The sequence below is a fragment of the Mesoplodon bidens genome (genome assembly GCF_964165515.1).
Source record: "Mesoplodon bidens genome assembly, chromosome: 4".
NCBI classification, from domain to species: domain Eukaryota; kingdom Metazoa; phylum Chordata; class Mammalia; order Artiodactyla; family Ziphiidae; genus Mesoplodon; species Mesoplodon bidens.
The window spans coordinates 1,502,405-1,524,279 of NC_138160.1; the positions used below are offsets into that span (position 1 = coordinate 1,502,405).

General features: G+C 53.4%; 1 long non-coding RNA gene across 1 annotated transcript; it reads left to right on the top strand.

Annotated features, from left to right (window-relative positions):
- Positions 1-10,141: 10,141 nt before the first annotated feature.
- Positions 10,142-11,642, top strand: LOC308615987. Its single transcript, XR_014015679.1, has 3 exons — positions 10,142-10,613; positions 11,206-11,326; positions 11,582-11,642. It is a non-coding gene; the product is annotated as an uncharacterized lncRNA (long non-coding RNA).
- Positions 11,643-21,875: the final 10,233 nt, after the last annotated feature.

Here is a 21,875-nt window from a genome sequence, read left to right on the forward strand (position 1 = left end):
GTAATGGCTGGAGCTACAGCATCCATCTTGAGCCATGAAACAACTTTGGGAGTGGAAGGCATCCTAGCAGACCAATCGGAGAGAAGGAACCCAAGTCCCGGACCATGTGGAGGTTGCTCCCAACCCTGGGTGGCTACCGCTGGCCTTCATGGTTGTGAGAAGTAAGCTTCTATCTTTAAGTGGTTATTGTTTTGGATTTTTCTGTTGCTTGCAAGTAAACTTAATCCTAATGAATATATAGGCCACTAGGGATGCTTGGACTGAAAAAAGCCCACGCAAAACCAAAACAAACAAAACCAAAACAAACAAAAAACCCCACAAAACCTAAGCAAAGCCCGAGAAGATATGTTATTGATCTTTTTGCATCGACAAAATAGACTTAGGTATTGATCTTTGTGCACTGAACTAGATTTAAGAGGCCCCTTTAAACCCCTCTGAATACGCCTATCTCCTGCTTCCTCTTCAATCCCCTTGTTGTCTCTCATCCCAATTTCTACAGGGCCTTTTGGCCTGGCCCCTCTCCACCCCTTCCCACACCATTTCACTCCCTAAAGCCCACCCTGCTCTCCTGTCAGGAGGGCCTCCTGCCCTTGGTGGTCTGACATCTCCCGGACCTTTTTATTCACCTCAAAGCTCTAGAACATCGTAGGGATTCAGGAGATGTTTCTCAAAGGTGCCACCTTCGCTCTAAGGTCCTGAGACATTTTGGTTGTATCACATTATCGTTTGAAAAAGAGAGAGAGAGAGAGAAAATAGACTCATTTAGAGAGTAAAAACTTTCTTCTAGATGGGTGTAGTGGCTTAAATCTTCATATTCATGATTGACTAACCCTTCGTACCTCCCAAGCTCTGGCCGGGAGGTTGGGGCAAGGATGTGGGTTTGCCCCGAGCTGGGGGATAACACCTACGCAGGTGGGCCCAGCAGGTGCCTGGGGGAAAAGAGGGGCTGGAAAGGCCCAGAAGCTTGAGGAAGGGAGCAGTAGCTCCTACTGGAAGGTCATGGAGGTTTCCAAGGAGGAGAGGGCATTTGGGAAAGTCTGGAAAGAGGTCCAGGAGGAAAGTGGTGAGTGAGGAGGTGAGAACCTCATCCGCTCCAGGCCCCGTGGTGTCTGCAGCATGTGGTGCCAGGTGGCGGGGGGTGGCCTGCCCCCTCCCTCCCTGTAGTCCTCTCTTGCGGACATGAGGGCTGGGCACCGGATCTCTGGCAAGACCTCTTACATAGCCGGGTGGTGCCACATCCCTCACTCACGCCTGGAAGTGAGCAAGCATGGCAGGTGTGGATGGGTTGGGCCATGGAGCCATGGGCACCCGGGGGTGTGCTGCTCACAGCCTGTACCTGCAAGCACACCTGCACCTGTTCACACACCTGCACACAGCCCTGCCTGCACACCTGTCCTCTTCATGTCCCCCCCAGTGCACTGGCGCCCCGGCTGCGGCAGCCCCGGGGCTCACTTTGTACAAGTGGTTCTTGCTTCAGCAAACAGGGGCATCCTCCTGAGCAGGAGCACTTGGTCTCCGAGAAGAGAGGCTGCAGAGAATTACCTGATCCAGCTCCTTGACCTTGGGGTGTCCATCATAACAGGAGCCCTGTGCCTATTTTCTGCACTTAAATTGATAAGGCCGGGAACTTGTATCGGAGCATAGGGCTTTTATAAGCCACTTGATTTTAGCGACTCAATAAGGAGGGTGTATCTCTTAAGACAAGGGGTGGAAAGTAGCTCCTGGGTTTGAGGAAGGGCTTCTGAGTCAGGACTTTGCGCTCAGAACTGGGCGTGCAGCCCTTGGTTCCCGGAAAGTGTGTTTAGTCCTAGTTGAACAGCATATATTTCACTTCATCGTGTATTTTTAGAATGACCCCCATTTTTCTGGCCTCGCCACGTAGCATGTGAGATCTTAGTTCCCTGACCAGGGATGGAACCTGCGCCCCCAGCAGTGGAAGCACAGAGTCCTAACCACTGGACCACCAGGGAAGTCCCGAATGACCCCCAGTTAGAACAGGCATTGAAAACCCAAAATGAGCCCAATTCTTTTGCAGTTGTATTTTTCAAGCTGTAAAGGAAATACTTTCATACCGTTCAGCTGTGCCAATCCCCGTGATAGGGCAAACTTGTCTGATATGAGCGGGGCTGTTTTCTGACCATGGTCCCAGCAATTCCCCTTTCCTCTGGGCTCAGAATTAAAGGGTTATCCTGGAAACCCTCTTGTAACCAATGGCGATCTCACCGTTGGGACAAGTTGACCCAAGTCCAGAGTATTTTTTAGTCATGGGAGTTACATTCTGTGACACAGCAAGACAGCAGAGTGGGGTCAGGAACGTGGGTTCTGCCGTGACCTTGGGGGGGACCGCCTTTGTCTGCCTCACTTTCCTTCCTCACCTGCAAACTAAGGATGGAGCTGAACCTGTCTGCAGGGTTTTTGTGAAGCACCGAGTGAGCGCAGGTGAGGGGCCTGGAAGGGCGTGGAAGGGCGCCTGGCATGGCCTGGGCTCTGAAGCCCCCATGGTCTTCATCAGTGCTCATCTGCCAGAGTCAGTGCTCTTTTCACAGAGAAGCGGGGATTTGGGGTGGACAGGAGCACATCCCTGAGTTCTCGGTAGAGTTTGTTTTGATGTGGCCGGGAAAACACAAAGCGTCAACTGCTTCATGAAGGTTAGGGAATCAGTCCTAGTTCTCTGAGAGTTGGGTCCTGGACGGCAAACAGGGTTTTGTGGAAAGTTGGATGTGATTTTTGCTACTGACTGGATTACTGGGGAAACACACTGCCAACTTTGTGTGTTTAGCAGAGAGTCCCAATTCTTACAGGAGAGGTGGTGTGTTTTGACGTGGGCATCTCCCCGCCTTCTCTTTGAGCAAAGGACTTCCTCCACATTCACATGCAGCTCCATGGGTCCCACTCTGACCATGTGCCCTGCATTCTTCATTTTCACAGTTTGGGTTTATTCCTGTGTAACACACACACATTTCTCTGGACATACATCCCCAGCACCTGTGCACGGTGACATGACTTAGACATATGAACGTGCCTGCTGACCAAGGGCACCGGAACAAAGGCTGCCCCCCAGGGGCTGCCCGAGAGTTGGGGTTCGGGGTGGCCTTTGCCATGAGGGGAACCTTGGACAAGTTAAGGGGGTCAGTGAGACGGCGTGTCTCAAGGGTCACTGCAAACAGCGTCTTCATGTCCAGCCTTAGCAAAAGGTGGGCTCGCAGGAAGTTCGTAATGAATGATCTCACTGTCAGCATCGGCATGAAAAGCGTGAGCCGCTTCCTCACCTAAACCTGAAGTCCGGCTGTTCCTCGCTCACTGTGCCAACCGCGTGGACTTCTTCCACGAGGTGGAACATCATAGCCTGCGTTTGGTTCAGGTGCTGCTCAGTGTTCGTGACTGTGGGTCTCTGTCCACACCATAGCCTCTCAGGAACAAATTACGCCGATGCTCTGTCGTCTTTTTATAATATTATTCAAATTATTATTATTATTTTAAATTGCAGGTTGTTTCCTGTCTCTAGATGTGATGTGGACTTTTATTTTAAACTGTGAGCTCATACGTGTGACTCTCACAGGCATGCTGTGCTTTTGTGAGAAGTTGAAGTCGACACGGGCTGAAGGTGGCCGCTTCTAAGCCTGGATTCTAACTCCACCCCTTTCTCACTGGAGTCCATGGGACTGGCTGTGTCCAGATCTTGTCGCCTCTTTGATGGTTGTCAGGAGGGTTATGGAGGTAACCACTAAGTAAATGGTCCAGCCTCGTGCCTGTCCTGTCCCCGGGGGAGTGAGCTGGGGGAGGGGCTGGGGGTGAGGGTAGGCCCCTGATACGACCAGAGGGACCCACCTCCCGCATATGAAACCAACCGAGACAAACGGACATTGAATCACACGTGGGTGGGCAGTAAGGTCTTCTGTCTTCCCTGTTTAAAAAGAAATCCGGGGAAAGGCTGCATACAGCGACACAGTATATTTGAGGTGAACTCATGCAGTGTTCACAATGCGGCTTATTGTTCTCAGCCGTCATTATGATTCATGAAGTGACTTCAACCAAATGGTTTAGGGCCACTTCCTCGTTCCTGGCATCCAGCTCCTCTTCCGAGGTGGGGGAGGGCATCGCGGGTGCACAGCACGACCTGGGGTTAAGGACATACGTCCCATGTGGCTAAGCAACCACGAAGAATTCCTGTAGGATCCCAACAGGTGTGATGGGGACAAGACCCACCCTATGAAGCGAACGCGGGTAAAAACACAGGAACCCCGTGCAGCCCTTGTGTCTGCTCCCCCAGGTATTTCTGCAGCCACGGTCGTACTTCACAGGCGCGAAGTGTGAAAATGCAGTTCCTTGCAGCTCCCACACTGGGCGATGGGATGGGTCTCCTCACACCCAAAAAGGGTGCCCAGGGACTTCCCTGGCAGTCCAGTGGTTAAGACTCCAGGCTTCCACTGCAGAGGGAGCGAGTTCGATCCCTGGTTGGGGAAGTAGGTCCCGCATGCTGTGTGGCAAAAAAATAAAAAATAAATAAAAAAAAATTCCTTGAACTGAATAAAAGTGAAAACACAACATATCAACTTAAAAAAACCAAAACAAAACAAGCAAACAGAAAGAAGGCCCAGTGAATTTGAATTCCAGTGAATTCCCAGATGTCTGGGCCTGCTGTCTAAGCTATAGAGTCTTCAGGGTTAGGGCTTGGAGAGAAGAGGACAGTCCCGCCCCGAGGGCTTCGGAGGTGGAGTCCCTTGTCAGGTGTCCTGTGACGGGATCCCTGGGGACACAGGTACATTACACAGCCACTCCTCTAGTTTATCCAAAGTCCAAATGTAAAGACACACTGTGAGAATGTGAACTAGTCAAACATTTTTCAAAAGGTCCTTTTTCCAGAAATGATTTCTTTCCTTGGAATCGTATCCTACCTTGAGATAGAAAGCTCTCAGTAAAATCTGCAGGCAGGACAGAGTTGCAGATTTACCCTTGTAGCATCCTTGCCTTTTCCCTCTTCTTTTTTTTGTCAGTCCCTCAAGCTCTATGTAACAAGTTTCTTAGGCTCCAACTTAAATCTTTCTATCTTAATCCTTAAAAAAAATTTTTTTTTTTAGCCTAGGAGTAAAGAAAGTTTCTAGTAATAGGAGATTCAGTAGAAAATAAACTCTGTGGACATGTTACCGTTTGGTGTTGCAAGCTCTTCTTCGGTTGACCGTGGACCACCCCACGGCGTCTTTGGGACCCACACGTTTACATTCGAATCTCGGCTGTCTGAGGAACCAACCGTGGTATTTGTCACTGTGGAGGACACTAAGGTTTACTTTGGCAGCGGTTTCTTTCAGATCCTCAAAGCCCATTTGTTTCCTCTCCACCAAGCGTGGAAGGGATGCCCAGATGTCTGGCGCGGCTCCAGGACGCAGACGGAACGCGGGGGAGTGGACGGCGGTGTCCAGAGAGGAGACGCAGCCCCGGAGGGGAAGAAGGAGGGGGAGACGGAGCGGCAGCGGGGTCACCCCCCAGCACTGGGCCAGGAGGGCACTGCCTTGGGGGCTGGGTTTGAGGGGATCGAGGTGAGAGGAAGGGAGTGACAGCGCTCGTGGGGGCCCCGAGGTCCCCCGTGAGCAGAGGGGAGCGAGGGGGCCCCGGTGACAACTATGACAGTTGCAGCGCCGGACCCCGGTGCCTCTGCTCTAACCGTCCACGCAGTGAGAAGGTGCCAGAGTCGGAGAAGCAAACCCTCTTCCTTCCTCTGTCTGCCAGGAAGCCGCAGGGCCTGGCCCGAGGAGACTGACCTCTGCCAGGTGTCCACCCCACTGCCACAGCCTCCCCGGGAGGTGCTTCTACCCATTGGCCATAGAGTGATGCCCGTCCTCACCCACAGCCTCCTGGCCCAGTCACCCTCAAGCGTCAGGGCCCCTCTTTCCTGACCCTTCCAGAGCGTTCTCTGGGATGTGGGGGGAGGCCTAGTGGGTGCCCCCTCCCCTGGGTGAGGTCCTGGCTTCCACATGACCTCCCCAACCCCCAGGGCCCATGGCCCACGTGGACCTCTGTGACCCTCAAGGAGAAAGAACCAAGCAGGGCACCCCTGCTGCCCCTGGGGCACTCAGGACCTGGCCAAGCCCCGGGGGCTGAGGCAGCGTAAGAAGTTGGCACAGCTGAGGTCAAAGTGTTGCAGGTAAGAGAGTGAGGCGTGAGAGGATGGTCACCTCCCAGGTCACATCTGAGTCCCGGGGACGGCCGCCGAGTGGGGATTCTTGGCTTCGCACAGGAAGGAATTCAAGAGCGAGCCGTAGTAAAAGGAAAGAAGGTTTATTCAGGGAGAAACACACTCCATCGACGGAAGGTGAGAGAAACAAGAAACCAAAAGAGCCAGGGTACGGGGTTGTCAGTTTTTATAGGGCTGGGTAATTTCATAGGCTAGTGAGTAGGAGGGTTGGGGGGGTGGGAAGTTTCTGGGAATTGGGCCTCGCCTGCTTTCGGCCTTCCGTGGTCACCCTCAGAACTCTCCTGGCTCCTGTGGGTGAGTCATGTAGCTGACGTGTTACAATGAGCGGATACTGAGGCTCGGGGTCTAGTGGAGGGCTGCTTGTCAGCCACCTTGGACCTCGCTGTTCCAACCAGCTTCTGTCGTGTCCTCGGGCTGTGTCATGCTTTTAAAGGCTGTGCCCTGCCTCCTTCCTGCCTCAAAAGGGCAGCCCTTCCGCAGGGCAAAGCGGAAGGAAACTTCCCTAAACTGTCAGTAAATGTGGCCTGGCTGGGCTGGGCTCTGGACTCGCTGTGTCCAAGGTGTGGACCAGCTGGGGAGCGGAGAGGGTGCGGTCCCAGGGTGGGCACTCCTCCCACATCTGACCTTGTCCTGCAGCTTTAAAATGTTTGTGATACGTGGCCCTTTCTGTTCTCATTCTAAACAGGTGTTCAGTGTCATCCTAATCTATTATTGTAATTTTACACTTTTTTCCTTAAAGAAAGCACCTGCGGTTGTGTAAAGCTCCAGACCCCGTGAGACACGGAACAGCCACCTTCTTCCCCAGTCCCGAGTGCTGCCACGTGAGGGGCACCACGTGGCCTGCCTGGCTCTGGGGACGGCTCCCCGATGGCCCTGTTACCAAGGTCCGGTGGAACTCGCCGCTCAGGAGAAGGCGTGTTAAAATCGGCGACACCTTGGGCGGCTGGAGTGATGCAGTCAGGACCAGCCTGGCTGTGGACTAGGGGGCTGACCCGGCCGGGGCCTCTTGTCCGCACCCCGAGCTGGTCCTGAGCCATCCCCCGACCCTGTGCCTCTGTCCAGGGCGCATCCCGAGCCGGCGGCCTCACTGCAGGCCGACCCTCCCTCTACCCACCGGACATGTGGCCGAGGCCTGTGCTGAGGAGCCCGTGCCATCGGCAAACCGGGGGGAGCCGTGGCTGCACTGTGGCCCTGCCGGCTGCACATGAAGAAGGTGCCGGGGACATCCCGGGCCCCCCCCGCCCCACGGCCTGCACCTCCTGGGACCCCAGGAGCCACCCCTCCTGCCGCCCGACCCCGGGCCAGGACGCCGACCACACCCTGAAAGCGGCTCTCCGAACAGAGCAGAACAGCCGTCTGCCTCCCTCCAGGATGAGCCCTTTAAAGCTGGGGCGGTGGCCGTCACCGCCCTCCCGGGGCCCCTCTCACCAGCTCATCTGGTTCTCATCTCTGCTCCAGCAGATCTGAAATCTGCACGGAAGGAGCGTCATCTCCTGCCCGCAGACACCCCTCATCAGCGGCGTCCGGGAGCTGGTTTGTGCCACCAGGTGCTCTCAGCAGCTTTTCTCTGGGGGAAGCTCCTTGAGATGCAGCAGCGTCCGGTCCGCATGAGGGCCGGCCTGCGTGGCTGGGGTGATGGCCCCACACGTCACCTCACAGGTCAGAGGGGACAAATCTCGGCCCTCGGGCAAAAGCCGGAGAGCCAGCCCGGTCGTCCGGTCCCCGCTTCTTACCACTGACGCGTGTCCCCGAGGGTCAGCCCCCGAGGACAGGGAGTCCTGTTAATTCCTTCACTGGCTGTTCCAGCGTCTTGCCGGCCCTCATGAGAGGCTCGATAAGGTCTGTTGAATAAATGGTTTAGAAAACAAATGAGTCTGGGGTGAAGAAAGAGCCTGTGATGGTAGCATAGCATTGAGAATGCACTAAATGCCACTGAACCATACACTTGAAAATGGTTAAAACGGTGAATTTTATTTTATGTTTATTTTACCACATTAAAAAAAACCCCACAAATGAATGAGTGGCTAATTGTGCAAAGTGTAACCTTAAAGTTAAAAAAATTGGAGATTATTCTTTGTGACTTCTGGATAGGGAAGGATTTCCTAATGAGTCCACAAAAAGCACAAGCCGAAGAGACACCAACACGTTTCGATAACATTGTAAAAGTCTCACTGTAAACCGGCTGAAAATAAAAGCCACAACTCAGCCAAAAAATAGTTACAATGAGCATCATGGGAAAAGGACCAGCATCGTTTGATAATGTAAAGAAACTCTACATGGCTCTAAGAAAGCAAAATGACCCCAAATGGGGAAAGCTTACGCACAGGCAATGCCCAAGAGAGGAAGCCCGCAGGGCAGGAAGAGACGAGAAGGTGCTTGAGCTTGCAGACCCACGGGAGACGCACCCAAGGAGATGCAGCATGAGAGGGGCTGGCAAAGTGGTGCTGGGGACCGGCCAGGACCTGGGACGCGAGGCAAGTGCGGCCGCCCGGGAACCAGTGCGCAAACACCCAGTCAGTGAAGATGCACACGCCCTGTGACCCAGGAACGACAGCCCTAGGGATACATCCCAGAGAAGCCCCACAGCTGAGCAGACTCTTTATTGTGGAATTGTGAGAACTGGAGTGTCCATCCAGGGGGCAGGTGGTAAGAGAAGTCAGCAGAGTCACGTGTGGAGCCCTGAGCAGTCGACTAGTAGCCGAGAAGGAGATGCAGCCCCAGGTGCTGGCGGTGGGTAACAAGGCAGAGCCGGAGAACCACAGCGAATGGGGATTGTTTTTCTTTTTTAGAAGCACGGAAACAATCACAACCTAAGACCAAAGAAGAGAGGCACAGAGTTCCAGGGGATGTCCTAAGGCAGCACTTTGGGTGGGGACTCAGACTCCTTCTAAGACATGAGCAGATTTGGACAAGTAGATGCGGAAGGTGATGAGACATCTCCTGAAAGTTGAAGCAATGGTAAATGACCCTAACAGTAAATGGACAAAGGCAGATGGCGAGGGGAGCAGCATGAGGCTGGGGTCCGTCGGGGTCTCACTGTGGCACGTGCCGTCCTGCACAGGAAAGCAGACGGGGCTGGACCCAGGAGGGGGTGTGACCCTGAGACACCCACGGGTGTTTATGTAACTGGGAATGTACGTTTTAGGTCTTGAGCTTTATTCTTTTGATCATGAAACTGTGGCTTTTTATATTCAATACTTTTAATTTTAATCTCCGTGCTTGAATTTTATTTTACGTTGGAGGGTAAAATCCTGACAGTAGGTGGTTTGAGTGCTCACAGCATTTACGTGACTCGTTTTAGATGCAGCTCTGCTGACAAGCTCTTTCACTTTAAGAATAAAATTAAAGAGAACTCACATCTCATCTGTCCTGCCGCGCTTCTGGTGGCGTCAGCATCTCTGTGGTCCACGCTCTTTCACAGGGTTTACAATGTCAGCAAAAGGATTATTTCAGGCTGACACTTGGCACAGATGGTTCTCAGCCAAATGTGATTTTGAAGGGGAGGATTTGATCTCAATTATTCCATTCAGCTTTGTTGAAGGAGAGTAAGAAAAAAGAATTTACTCAGCTTCTGGTTCTGTAGTATTTTTATTTTAGATGGAACTGCAGTGACCCTGGCTGGTGGTGAGCTTTCAGCATGGACCGACATTTTGGCGACTTCGGAAAAAGAAACCTCGTTCACACAATCCAGGGCTTTGGGGACAGCCGCCCCGCTTTCCTGCCGTGGCTGTGCTGTGCTGTTGACCCAACACAGATCCCTCTGTCCCCCGCTGGACAGCGGCCAGGTGGCCAAGGTCTGTGGAGCAAGACCACTCAGTGCGTGAGGCCAGCTCAGCCCTGGAAACCGCAGGGCAACAAAAAGCCTCTGTTCCCTCATGACAGGCTTTGCACAGAGAGGGTCCCGGCCTCGGCTCAGCCACGGGGACGGACTTGCAGATGGACCTGGCGGGAAAGCCCGTGGAGGGGGACAGACGGTGCCCGATTCCGGTTCAGTGGGTGGACCGGAGGGAGGGGACTCTGCCCCATGAATTTCTTCAGCACCTCCGAGTTCACGGGACCCTCACGACCACCTTTCCTTTCCTTCCTGAGGCGCTCGGTCCCGTGTTTAGTTTTCGGGGAGGGGGCATGTCAGCCCCACAAACTCAGGATCAGGAACTTGGTTTGGGGGAGACCTCCATTCCTGCAGATTTTGTGGAATTGTTGTGTTCAGTTCTCAATCCTTTTTTTTTTTTTTTTTGGCTTTGAAACCTTAGCTGTTTGGACGTTGCCTGGAAGGAAGGCAGGGAGGATTCCCTGACCCCAAGGGGAAAGCGCGTCTAGGGATGCCTGGACCTCAGCCAACACAGCCAAAGGGGCCGCTCTGGCCACCTGCTTCTCGCCCCACCCAGAAGGGAGGGACCTGCCCACACCCCACCCTGGACAGGTGAGACTGGCAGCAGGTGATTAGTCACAGGCACATGACTAATGGGCCCGTCTGGGGGGCTGCAGAGGAAGCTTTGCAGTTCCCAGGGGGACGAGGCGGGCTTGTTTGGATAATTCTACAGCCTGGCAGGGACCTGAGGCGGATGCATCGGGCTGGGAGTCGGGTGGGCTGCAGCTGGTTCTCAGATGGGGGTCTTGCTCTTTCAGGCCTTGGAACCTTAGAATGTGGTGGGGCGGGGGGCTTGCCCGCCACCGTGTGATCTTTCTAGGCTGTCTTGTCGTCCAGTTGACACGGCACAGTTCCCAGGAGGGGCTGGTGCTGCACATCGGGGGCGGAACCTGCTGGGCCCCATTTTCAGAGATCAGCGGAGCAGAAAGAGAAGAGGGCACGTTTCCTGCTTCTCCTCTGGGCACAGTCCTCGGAGTGACGCGGCCCAGGCCCTATGGGGCGGGACTTGCAGCTGGCGGTCAGCCAGGGGGCAGGCGGGGCTGAGGGCTCATCCCTCCAGGCAGACCTGCTGCAGACTGGGTGGGCTCCCCTCAAGGGGTCTTCCAGCCACCTAACCCTGTTCCTCCCCTCTCTCCAACCAAAGCTTCAGGGAAGTTACTTTTACACCGTCCTGCCCCTCTGAGGCCTAGGTAGGCACAGGTCTGCTCTGCGTGGTTTTCAGGTGTTTTCACCTGAGCGCACCTGTCCGCCGGTGTGTCCTGGAGGTGGGTGTGTTTTGAACACATATGTGGGGTTGGAAGGAGAACGGGAGACTGTGGAGGCGGGTGGCTGATGCAGGGCCCACGTGCCAAACAGAGGTTCTGCAGAACCAGCCCTGGAAGGCGGGCACGGGGCGGGTGGGGTCACCACGGGTCCTTGATCAGGGCTGGGGACTCGCCCCTCGGTGTCCTCCTCTGCAGAGTGATAGGATTGGTCCCCCCACCCTGACACCTTTGCAAATTCTAACTGTGTTTCTCAAGGCTAAACACCTTCATCCAAGGCTCACCCTGAAGGCGACACCCTGGGTCCTGGTGAGAACACCCCGTGGAGCTCAGGCCCCCGTGGCCGCTGATTAATCCGACGGCTGCTCCTTTCTGCATGGTGCCCACCGTGGATTTTCTGCAGGACGGTCCAGTGTGTGAGGCTTTCAGTTATAGAACAGGGTAATCTGGAAGCTGTCTTTTCTGTCAAAACAAGGATTATACAGCCTTGCAGTGATGATTCCTTAGTTTCAGAGTTTCTTTTTTTTAACTGAGTGCTGCTTTTCTGTGTCTAACCACGTCTGGACTGCCAGGCCCTCACCACTGCACATGGAAAGCATGCCTTCTGTACAGTTTCTGACGGTGTTGATTACACACTGAGGGACAGGATGGAGGGGTGGCCTCTCGGGACCCAGCAGCATCGCTCCTTAGCTCACCAGGGAACCGGCTGGAGTGGACGGGCCTGTCGGCAGCTGGGCTGGGCTGGAGGGCCAGGGGTGTGTCCCCACGGGGTGGGAGCGCTGCTGGGAGGGTCACCGTGGGGCCGCAGTCGGGCAGGCTCCCCGCCGGCCCCGACTTTGGCAGAACCAAGTCCATCTCTGAATCCAGCCACTCAGGGTGTTCCATGCTGTGCTAATATTTACTGAGCCACGGAATCTCAGGTTTCTTCCCGAAAACCTCTCAGGGATTTCCCTGCACAAGGATGTGTCGGGATGGGCCCTCCCTCTGCCAACAGTGGCAGCTTTGGGCTCCCACAAAACTTCACCTGCTCCCAGGGGGCATTTCCGGCCCTTCTCGTCATTCTTCTTGAAGATGCCGGTTTGTGACTCTGCTTGTGGAGAACCCAGGGCGGGCCTGGGCTGTTCGGGTGTTAGGAGGGGCCTGCGTGGAGGCTCTGTGCCAGGATGGCCAGCGCCACAGAGGACGGGGCAGCGACGCCACCTGTGGCTTGTGATGATGTGCAAACTGGCCGCCTTGCCTGAATTTTTCTCAGTGGAATGAAGTCACCTAAGGGTTGCGTCCCTGCAAGGACATGGTTGGGTCCGGATGACTGAGGACCGTGAGGAATTCACGTGTAGGGGTGGGGCCTGGGCTGCAGGGTGCCCCAAGCTGAGGGAAGGGGGTCATTTTACTTCCAAACCCTGATGCAGGTGTGGCGTCGCACCCTTCTCACAGGCCCAGGACGTCTTCAACAGACGAAGCTCTGGCTTTCAACCTGTCCCCCTCATGGCCCCTCCCCGCAGCTCAGGGCTGGCTCCTGGGACATGGGAGCATGTTCCCAACGCAGCCAAGCTCAGGCTCTGACCAGGGCGGGGGGTGGGGGGTCACATGCAGGTGTGACCTGCTCAGGGAAGGCTGCCCGGAGGAAGAGACTGCCGCGGGAGGCTAGGGGGACGAGGCTCTGGCAGGACTCAGGGCAGCACCTGGCAGGCAGGGCTTCGGGGCCCCGTCATCCCGTCCACAGCCAGGACGCTCACAGGTCACATCTCACAGGGGTGTGGGTGCAGGACAGGGAAGGGCACCCACGGGCAGAGTGTGAGCGAGGCTTTACCAGAACGCAGCCCTGCTCCTCTTGCATTCGCTGTGGCCGTTGTCCGCCTACAACAGGATGAGTGGTCGTGGCAGGGACAGCCTGGACGCAAAGCCCTACAGCTCTGGGGCCAGCCCTGCACAGGCGTCGGTGGGTCTCCCGGGGGACCACTAGGGATAAGCAGGGTCCTGGCTGGCAGCAGGTGGCTGACCCCACCAAAGACGGACGAAAGGGACCTTGAACAGTAGGGCCAGCGTCCAGGTGAGAGCAGGTGCAGGTGGGGGCCGGGTAGCATCACCGGGGCACGTGGGAAAGCCCTCACGTGCAGCAGGTTTGCGGCGCCCAGACCACCAAAGCCGAGGCTTCTGTGCCCGCTGTCCGCACCAGGCCCGCAGCAGAGGGGTCTCAGTCTTCTGGGACCCTCCCAAGGCGTCTGTGCCCCTTGGAGTTGAGAGGCAGTGCGTGCGATGCTCCCCGCTGGGGGGTTGGGGTCATTTCTGGACAAAGTCCCCAGAATCGGTGCTTTTGCAGCTCCTTTACTGGAGGAAGCTCACTGTCACCACAGACTCCCTCAGGGCACCCGAAGCTGCTCAGGGGACGCTGCCCGGGCCCCTGCCATGTGTCGCTGTGACCTTTCAGCTTGGGAGGGTCTGCAGGGCTGAGGGGGAGGGGCCGTCCCCCCCCCCTTCCCCTGCCAGAATGTCTGCGCTGCAAACAGGAACTTCGCCTTCTGGGGTCAGCTGACTTCTGGAAACGGCAGCACCGGGCCACGCAGTGCTGACTGAGGCCAGGATGTGGGCACGTCCGGTGTGTGGGGGCGGCTGGGGCGTGGGCAGGAGGCCACCTCGTGGCCTTGAGACACCGTCCCCCCAACTCCAGTCCTGCCCTTGGGGCGGGGACGTGGCCCCTTCAGCTGCTGGACCTGTTCTGCTGGGAGGGCAGGGCCCCAGGTGACCCTGCCCAGGCTGGCTGTCCTGCCTGGTTGGAGAATCACATGTAAGACCCCGGGCCTTGCCCTGGGGCTGCACTGAGTAGGGCTTTCAATGAACTGGGCGGACCCTGAGCAGCAGAGTCTGGGGGCCCTTCCGGGGGCACTGAGCAGGCGGCGGGGGCCCTGAGGTTGTTCCCAGACCTGTCTGTGACGGACGCTGCCCCCGCCCCCCCACCGGGAAAGTTCCTGAAAGTTTATGCCCCTCCATCCAGTAGCACCGTCATTTCTCTGTAACCATGATTATCAACCCTCGAACGTAGAAGATGGTCTGGACTGCGGATCTTTCCGTCTGCTGGTTCTTCGACTTCTGGCTTCCTTGACTCGACCACCGGTTCCTGGCCATGGAGCACGTGAAAAGCCAGTGTCCAGCGCTTTCTTCCCTGGAGCTCAGGCCAGCAGCTCTGCCCCTAGTCCTGGCACTCTGGCCAGATGCTGTCTTTGTCTGGTCTTTTTCCCTCCTCCTTCAGATGCTGGGCTTGATCTGCAGGTCCAGGCTTGGCGTCCAGGACACACAGGCCCACGAGGACCGCCTGCATCCCCAGCCAGGGCACACAGCTCCTGCTGTCCACCCAGGGCCTGGCGACCTCCCAGCATCGGCGCATTGAGGTGGGTCTGCCCCCATGGAGACCAGCACCCTCGCCAAGTGGCGGACACCTCCGTCCACGAGCCCTTCCTGATTTCCCCACTCCTGGAAGCCTCTGGAGCGGGGGGAGCTGCCACCTCTCCATCCTCCCTGCCCAGCGCCCTCCCTCCTGGAGAGGCAGACCCTCTGGGAGTGAGTCTAAGCATTTTAGTTCCTTGTCCAGGGCCACAGCCAGGTCACAAGGGCACAAGGAATGTCATCACACCCACCCCGTCCACAGGCAGCTGATTCACTCTTGTTCCCAACAGCTGGGATGCTGGCCTGAGGACCCCACTGTTCTCTGCCTTTGAGCTTTTCAGGAAGCCCATACTGTCTGGGGGTGGATGTCCCTCTGGCCACCTCTACTCAAGTGCAGCAGGGAAGGGGGGCACCCAGAGCAGACCCAGTCCCTCCGGCTGCATCCGAGCCAGCTGTCTCTGAGTCACCGGCCTAGGGGTGACCCACCATCCCCTAAGCTCAGGTCGGCAGCTTCACTCCCAGCAGAAGACAAACGTGAAATACTGTACGTCAAAATTTGGAGAAGTAATTTCTGAGACAAGATTGAGTTTTTAAAGATTATAGTTTGGAAAACTCAGGTGCATCTAGTATTTTAACCATTTCAGATTGAGGCGTTTTATTCTACCTGTGAAATACTATTGGTGCTCCACTTTCATTGTTTATTTTAACCAGGAGCTTCATCTATGTGAAATAAAATTCATATTTTATGGCAAGACTGGAAAAATTTAAACATAAAAAATTTACTCTGCCCTTTGACCTCCCCTCTCCCCCAACTGTGCATCATGTATCTGCATTAGGGATGACCACACCTCCCCATTGGCAGACATACCTGCTCATCCACACAGAGCAACATTCTCCCAGCACCAACAAGACAACTCCTTAAAGAAAACATTCCTTTTGATCTTTTAAGGGGCCACAGTGATGCTTAGCTCTAGACTGTGTAAACTGTCAATAATACCTCATTTAATGCACAGCCCTCTGTCTCAAAAAACTTAAATAACTGTGCCTGGGCTTCTAATGGGTGGAACAATTTTTGGAGCTTTCTGAGAGGCTGTTCTTGGGTTATAAGCCTCAGTTTGGCCCGAATAAAATTTTTCATTTCTTTCTTAGGTCGACTGATTAATTTTTTTTGTCGCCATCTATAACATAATAATAACAGCCATAGTGATGATAACAAGAAACAGTGTTGAAGTGTGTAAAGTGTTGTATAAATTACCTTGGAGACCTGGCAGAGGCGGATGGGGGGGGGTCATCAGCTGTTTCACAGGTGAGGGCGCTTGACTCACAGGAGAGAAAACCTCCCAATGGCTTGGAGCTGGGGCTTAAGTGGGCATCGCATTGTGCTCAGGGGTGGCTGTGGCCTGGCCCATCTCCTGGTCTCTTTGTCTGTTTCAGAAATATTCCTTGAGCCAACTTTCCCCATAAGGTGAATTACAGAATCAAAATAGTGCTTGGAATATCTCAGCCTTTGAAGAAATTCCTAAAATGGGATAGAAAGTGGAAAGTTTTATCTGAATTCCCCTAAAACATGTAGATGTTAGAGGTAAGACTTTACGACAATCTCTAGCAAGTTAAGGTTAAAAGTTCTGTGAAAGAATAAAGATTCTCCAGGAAACAATCATTCCTGGAATATACCTCACAAGGTCTGGCAGTTGCCATCTTTTTTTTTTTTTTTTTTTTTTTTTTTCTGGCCTCACGGCAAGCGGGACATTAGTTCCTTGACCAGGGACTGGACCGTGCCCCCTGCAGTGGAAGCTCAGAGTCCTAACCACTGGACCGCCAGGGAATTACCAAAAGATTTTTTTTTAGTCACCATCCTTAAGGAAAAAGAGGGTCTCCTCAGCAGGCGGGATTCCCATGCTGCTGCAGGTGCTCCCATTAGAGCCCTGTTTGGGCCTCTCTGGCTTTCACTGTAGCGACAGTGTGATTCTGAAGGTGGGTTGAAGGCATGGCTTTCCCCAGCACCCACAGGCTGCTCCGCCCCATCTCTGCTGCTCCCTTGGATGAGGCAGAGCAGTGTGGACTCGTGGCCGTCTCGCCACCCGTTCTTGGGTGGCCCTTCGGCCTAAAGGTGACATACTGTGTGCCAAGCCCCACGTCCCCTCATCTCTCGCTGGTAGGGCCATGGAGGCCGGAGTGAGATTTCATCCTCAAAAGGCCCTTTGGGGTTCATGGTCAGGTAGTAACTATTTACAGAATACCCACGGGACAGCAGGCGCTGGGCGGGTTCCAATAGGTGTGCTCCTGGCTGTGTCACTGCAGCCCTCGGAAGAGGGTGTCTGCCCCAGGACCTGCCTGGTGGGCCCGCTGCTGACCTCTGGTCCCCCTCCTGGCTGCCTTTGTGCTAAGCGATGCTCACCCCCCCACCCCGAGAGGCGTATACTGGACATCGGGGGAGCCCCAGGCGCAGGACGGTCCCCGAGGAGAGAGGAATAAAGGCCAGGCAACCACCCCGGTCCTCACCATCCTGGTTCTGTGTTCTCGAATACACTTGTTCACTGAAGTCTGTCTGGGGCTCCAGATCCACGCTCGTGGACGAGCCAGCGTGGTCCTGCCTCGTAGCGCCAGCCCTGGCCTGAGAGGAGACACTGCTTCCTGTGTCAGCTCCGCTGTGACATGTGGCTTTCTCGAGGTCTACAAAAAGTTGTCATTTTTGCATTTTTGTGCTTTTTTTTGGGGGGGTGGTTTTGCTGCTTAAAATGCCCCCAAGCCCAGTGAGGAAGGACTGTGCTTCGGGAGAAAGGGCCTGGGAGAGAAGCTTTGTCAGGGCCGGAGTTACGTGCTCTTGGCTGAAGGTCCGTGTCAATGCGGCAACAGTAGATATCCGGTAAGATGTCCCTCAGCAGAAACACACACAAGACAGGGTTAGGTGTTGACCCATTGAGGGAAATGTGACCTGAGGCCCACAGGAGCCCAGCCCTGCGTCCCCAGGAGCAAAGGCTCAGGGCTTGCCAACTCAGTGTCTGGGTGTCTCTGCAGAACAGTTACCGCATATGGCGAACCAGCTGTACTTAATTGGAAGAAAAGGATGATTTTTTAAAAAGAAACAATGTTTCCTGCAACTGTGAACCCACTGGGGTGATTAAGTTGAGCATGGCTTCTCAAGAAGAGAAAACACGAATATTCCTTAGCCGGCTGCGCCTGGGTCTGACCTGGGTGTCCCATGCGGTGTCGGGAGCCCCTCTGATGTGACAAGCAGGCCACCCCTACCAGCGACTTGCATTTCAGAGCCACACAGGCACTCTGAAAACTCTGCTTTCCCGTGACATACTTGCGGCTGCTCCTTTTTGCTGACAGCCCTGAGGATCAGAGTCATCTGATTCTGAATTACACACCAGTGTGTTGCCAAACCAGGGAGGGGGAGACGGTGAGATGGTGGATGGTGGTCCATACTGGAGAAGCCTGGGCAGGGAGGAGCCATCAGGAGACCAGCATTAGAGTCCCTCAAATCACTCCCCAGAAAGCCACATCAGATTGGTGTGTAGTTACCTGGAGGGGAAGAACCAGAGGGTGCCGGCTGGAGCCTCAGAAACGCAGGGCGGCTCCACCGAACTGGGTCATCAGTGGCCCCTGGAGGCATCTCCAGCTCCTGCAGCCTACCAGCATGTTGTCCAGACAGAAGCCAGAACTACCTGTGAAATGTCACTCTGTGTGACAGCTGAGTTTATGGGTCAACTGGATCACTAAGTGTCTAGATAGTTGGTCAGAGTTTATTCTGGGTGCTTCTGGATGAGAATAGCCTTTGATTCCATGCACTCAGTAAAGCAGATGGCTCTCCCCAGGGTGGGCCTCTTCCACTCAGCCAAGGGCTATACCCGGCCTACCCACCTGGCTCATACTTACTTTTTCCCTGTTTTTCTTGCCGACCAAGACGTTCATTCCAGGATGGCAGGAACATGGTGTGTACCTAGAATAGTGCCCGGCTCAGAGTAAGGAAAGCCACACCTGTAGAATAGTTTTATTGGAGATAAAGAATGGTTCAGACAGGGCAGCTGTGTATGACTGACGACCGTTGTGAGTGACACTAAAACTTCACTCTTGGGGGGTGACTGGGGACCTGGTTTTAATGATTGAAGAGCCTGAATTAGAGGTTCTCTCTAAAGGAACACAGGCGAATTTCATCACATTAAAGAACAGATGGCAAACAAATCAGTAACTAAGTGCTTCCAAGAAGAATTCCTACCAGTAGGTGATGGCTAAATAAACTGTGGTCCATCCAGACAACGGAGTAGTATTCAGTGCTTAAGAGAAATGAGCTATCTACTTTCATCATTTTTTCAAGTAATAATATTTGGATATGCAGGATTGCTCATTTTTTCTTCCATGGTAATATTTTGTTAATATATCAATATTATGATTTGTCCAATATTAAAAAAAAAGAAATGAGCTATCAATCCATGAAAAGACATGGACAAACCTTAAATGCATGTTATTAAAGGAGAAAAGCCAGTCAGAGAAAGCTACAGATTGTATGATTCCAACTCCATGACATTCTGGAAAAGACAAAATATGCAGACAGTGAAAAGATCAGTGGTTGCCAGGGTTTGGTGGGAGGGATAAACAGGTGGAGCACAGGGGATTTTCAGGGCAGGGAAGCTACTCTGTATGATTTTATAATTCTGGATACATGTCATTATACGTTCATCTAAACCCATAGAATGTACAGTACCAAGACTGAACCACAATGTGAACTATGGACTTCCGTTAGTCATAATGTATCAGTGTTGACTCATCAAGTGTAGCAAATGTACCACATCAATGCAAGATATTAGAAATAAGGAAAACTGCAGGTCAGGGGAGAGGAGGTGCGTGAGAACTCTCTGTACTTGCTGTTCAATTTTTCTGCAAACTTAAAAATGTTCTAAAAAATAAAGTCTGTGAATTATTTTAAACTCTGTTGTCTTTTTATATATTAGCAAAAACAATTTTTAAAAGTTTTTAAATATTTAGAACTGCACTAAAAAAATCCAGAAAAAATCTAATCAAATATGCTCAAAACCTTTTACAAAATATCTACACAATATTATTCAGAAAAAAAGTGTTGAATCCTAAAGAATAGAGAGATGTACCATGTTCATGAATTGGATGCCTCATATTTGAAGATGTTAATTCCCTCCAAGGTGATTTATAGATTCACCATAATCTGATAAAGATCTCAGAAGATTGTGTATGTGTGTGTGGACATTGAAAACACATTTCTGAAAAATATATTGAAATACCAAGAGTCCATAATAGACATAATGTTGAGGAAGAACAAAGTTGCAGAACTACTGCTCTTGGATGGGGGACTTATTTTAAAGTTACATGGACATCCCTGGTGGTGCAGTGGTTAAGAATCCACCTGCCAATGCAGGGGACATGGGTTCAATCCCTGGTCCAGGAAGATCCCACATCCCATGGGGCAACTAAGCCTGAGAGCCACAACTACTGAGCCCACGCACCACAACTACTGAAGCCTGCATGCCTAGAGCCTGTGCTCCACAACAAGAGAAGCCTGGTTACTGCAACAAAGAGTAGCCCCCGCTCGCCACAACTAGACAAAGCCTATGCGCCACAATGAACACCCAATGCAGCCAAAAATAAATAAACAAATAAACAAATAAAATAAATAAAAATAAATAAAGTTACAGCCAGTAACACAGTGTGGGACTCTAGAAAGAAAAATAGACCAACAAGACAAATAAGGCCTCCAGAAACAAACACACATGGGGACATTTCACTTACACCAAAATTCAGAATTTCTTCCCCACACCAGGTTGGCTAAAATGAAACAGACAGAAATGTCAGGGATGGCATCAGGGTGGAGCGGCTAGAGCTGGAGGCATGTGGGATGCCACTGAAGTTGCACATGGGGACACGCGATGCCACATCCAGCAGGTACCCAACAAAAACATGTACACTACGTTCACCAAAACACACGAGTGTGAACGTTCACGGCCCCAAACTGGGCACAACTCCAGTGCCCGTTAACAACACAGTGGACGAATAAATGGGGGGTGGTGGTGAGCGCAGCAGAATCCAGCAAGCAAGGATGATAAATGAACTGCAAACACACTCAACACTGGGACGGATCTTGGGAGCATGGCTGTTGGAAGCCAGGCAAGAGCCTGCGTCCTGCTTCTGCTGACAGTGCAGATTTCAAAACTGGGCAACGCTGTCCGGTGCATCGGGGTGGGGACGGGGTGCCTGAAGGGCCGGGCGGTGGCTGGACGGTGGGGACTGTGAGTGTGCTGGTGTCGAGTTCTGGGTTTGCTGGTATGGCCACATGATGTGTGAAATTATACAGTATTCTGCTTGACGGTCACATGTCATAAAAGTTTTCTAAAAAAGATAGTAATGCTATATAAATAGTTGCATGTAAATGCACTCATACCACCTAAACAAGCATTTCAAAACCAGCCATTGCGGGCTTCCCTGGTGGCGCAGTGGTTGAGAGTCCGCCTGCCGATGCAGGGGACGTGGGTTCGTGCCCCGGTCCGGGAGGATCCCACATGCCGCGGAGCGGCTAGGCCCGTGAGCCATGGCTGCTGAGCCTGCGCGTCCGGAGCCTGTGCTCCGCAACGGGAGAGGCCGCAACAGTGAGAGGCCCACGTACCGTGAAAAAAAAAACACCAAAAAACAGCCATTACTTTACACCACTGTGCTTTCAAAGGGCTCTCGGTGAAAGCAAAGCTGTTTCAATGGATTGCCTTTTTTGCTAAGCACTGAATCAATATTTTCTCTTGGCTTGGACGAGCTCCCCACGTGTCAAAGGCAGACGGGTTGATGAGGTTGCAGCTGGCAGACACCTTCTCCCACAGGACCCCCGGGACAGTGTTTGCCCCCAGGGGGAGCAGGCGAGGGCATGAGGCCAGCCTGCAGTGCCTGGCCCAGGGCAGCCTCTGAGAATTTTGGTAGCTTCACAGGCATTTTCTTCAAAGCGCAAATCACTGAGAGTTCCTAAAAAACTTCCTCTTTTTTTTTTTTTTTAAATTAGATGCTTAATTTTTTTTAAAAAAACTTCTTATTTTTAAACACTCCTCTCCTTCTCTGGGCCTCTTGCTCCTACAGACTCAGCTGTGACACGAGGATTGAAGAGCGTCCCCAGGTCGCGTGGCCCTGGGGCGGGACTCCAGGCCAGGCGGGCAAAATA